The sequence below is a fragment of the Peromyscus maniculatus genome, chromosome 10, assembly GCF_049852395.1.
Source record: "Peromyscus maniculatus bairdii isolate BWxNUB_F1_BW_parent chromosome 10, HU_Pman_BW_mat_3.1, whole genome shotgun sequence".
Classification (NCBI taxonomy): Eukaryota; Metazoa; Chordata; class Mammalia; order Rodentia; family Cricetidae; genus Peromyscus; species Peromyscus maniculatus.
In genome coordinates, this window is record NC_134861.1 from 77213581 (window position 1) to 77216365 (window position 2785).

Consider the following 2785-nt stretch of genomic DNA (forward strand, 5'->3'; position numbering starts at 1 on the left):
TAGACACCATGTCATCACCAGTTCTCCCAGAGCTGGGGAAGGCCTGAATGTGAAAAGGTCACACAGAAAATATTCATTAGAAACAGATACCCACTCCTCCCCCAAGGGATAGTGTATAGCATCTATGATTGCTGAGAAGGGAGGAGTCATTCTCTCCCTATTGGTAACTTGTCCATGCTCCTTGCAATAACTGTTGTTTTCTCAGAATCCCCAAACAAATATTCTTTGATGACTGGCTTGGCTCTTAACTAATGCCTTTTTTCTCTGATTTGCATTTTATAATTTAGTTGTAAAATCTATCGTTCTTTCAACTGTTACAATATGACAGGTAGTGTCCATGGAAAGAATGTAAAGTCCCATTCCTCATAACAATACATTGTAGTGGATAATGTTAAAAACCCCTTTGCACCCTGCGTGGTTTAATTATTTTCACTTGTGAGTCCTTAATTTATATTAAAAGTTCCACACTTTTGCAACAGATTTATTGAATAAAAATATTGTTCTTTTTTCAAATATATGCAATAGCCATCCCAGCTTTATTCAATACATTTATCTGTTTTGCTGATTGAATTTTGGTAAACATTTATGTAAATTTCCCAGCCCATTGGTCATCCCTAATAAAATGACTAAACATCTGGTTAATTTTTTTTACATCAATCTGGGACTCTTTAGAATTATCTTTCCTGACCTAGAAAAACATTCAGATCCTTGAAAGAGCCAATACAATAAGATACAATAGATATGTCAAGAGAAATAAGGAAACCATGACATCTACAATTAAGTTTTGCTAACAGTTCCACGGACAGTTTTAAGTTCTCGTGTGGCAATCATAATACAAGGGTGGTGAGGTAGAGATATAAACACATACACAAAACAAACACGGGTGGTGGTGACATTCCTACTGCTTTTTTGAGCAGCAGATCAGCTCAAAGATAATTTAAAGGGAACCAATTCCTAATCCATTAGGAAGAAAAGTCATCTACAGAGCTGGAGCTGGACTAGATCTTCCATATCTAGCGAAACTGGGGATAGCGACTTGAATAATGATCCGGAAGATGGACAGAGAGATTGACAGACTTCTGTAAACCCATGGGGCTCGTAGAGGACTTCTTCGTTCTCTGTCTAGAGTCACAGTGACTGGCATGGTTCTCTTGTTCAGAAGCTGGTGTCTTATGATATATGATGAATTATCATGAATTTTCCTTCCTTTCTTCACTGTGAGTTTTATATACATATATTAAAAAAAACCAAAACATTTAAGGTTAGATATTTACAATAAACATCTACATTACATTTAATAATTATTCTGGTATTTTTAATCTAACCTCAGTTTACCGAGGAGGTTTAATTTACTGTTAATAAACTGCCTGGGTAGTTGGTCACAGCATCTCTTAAGCGATACTCACCCTTCTCTTCATAGTTCTTGCTTTAAGATCAAATAGTCCTTTTCTCTTACTAGCAGCCTCAGGGCTTGGGCCATGCCCATGGTAACTAGGTGACATGCCTGCACTGCTTTGCTGCTCTGTGACTTCACAGTTAGGTGGCTCGGGTCCAGCCGCTTCCTCCCTGTTTGCTCTGCCCCTTGTGAGGTGCCTCCGTGTGCCGAGGACTGGGTGAAACAGTGTGCAGAACCGCCAGTACTCTGGCAGTTTCTGTGAGTGCTGATTCCTTCCTAGGACACTCGAGTAGCACTGGAGCAGACCTTGATAGGGCTGTGCCTTACCTAACACTACATATTTACTATGACAAAAAGTAGAGAGGAAAACAAAACATGAAATCATAAAATTTTAATGCATGAAGAATGTAATTACCAGCCCAAATCCCTTTCGTTCGGAAGTCCAGAGACAGTAATCTTTAGATTGTAACCAAGGCAATCTGGTGCCTACAATTTTTAGATTAGAACAAAGGATTAGGAAAAGAGGAAATTTAAAAAAAAAAAGTTTCTGTGCAAGCACTTAATTCCCATTTTAAAATACATTCCCCATCAAAGTTCTGCAAGATGAATGTGTTTTTAGTGCTCTCTATCAGTCTCATGGAAGCTCAATGAACCAGGAAGTGGTGGAATTTAGGTTGAACTCCAGACAATGATTTCAAAATCTTAAGCATCGTCCCCTCTCAAGGGCCTCTTGCTAAGGATCAGCAATGGGAATGCTCATTTTTTCAGAGAGTTTTAGGGAGACGATGTCAACTGATACAAAGCAAAGACCAAACAGTCTGAAACTTCGGGCGTCATATGTGCTCATTACTACTGTTCTTTAACATTTTCCTTATATATTTCAAATAATTTTGATCTTAAATCCCACAGTCTCTAAAAAGCCACATTCTTCAATCAGACATTCTGTCAAAAAGCAATCCCGGTCTTCAGCTGACCTTCAGTACAATAAATGTAGCAAAATGTAGCTAATTCAGGGTCCTCATCTCCTGCTGCATTATACTGTGAAGAATGCTAATGAATGACTTTCACATATTCTGTCAAGTATTCATTGACAAAAGTGATCACAACTTCAGGTGCCCAATAGTGCTCTTAATAGTACCATTTAGGCTAATTTAAGAACTGAGATGGTTATTTAAAAATCTTTTCTCATAGAATTTGTATTTTTTTTGTCAGAGAACCTATTTTTTTTGTTGCCCAAGAAAAAAGTTCCTTTTATTGCATACGATAACTTTAAATTCTATAAAAAAGAAAATTCCACCTTTACAGACCATTTATTCTTGGGACCAATGGTCTTAGAAATTCTCTGGTTCTTCAAAATAATAGACAAAGAGTTTCGGATATGGCTCTCTC

At 37.5% G+C, this 2785-nt stretch overlaps 1 long non-coding RNA gene across 1 annotated transcript; it reads right to left on the minus strand.

The window, feature by feature from the left end:
- Nucleotides 1-777: 777 nt before the first annotated feature.
- Nucleotides 778-1545, minus strand: LOC121832608 (uncharacterized). Its single transcript, XR_006076228.2, has 2 exons — nucleotides 1407-1545; nucleotides 778-1215 (listed from the first exon to the last, which is right to left on the minus strand). It is a non-coding gene; the product is annotated as an uncharacterized LOC121832608 (long non-coding RNA).
- Between the last annotated feature and the right edge of the window lie 1240 nt (nucleotides 1546-2785).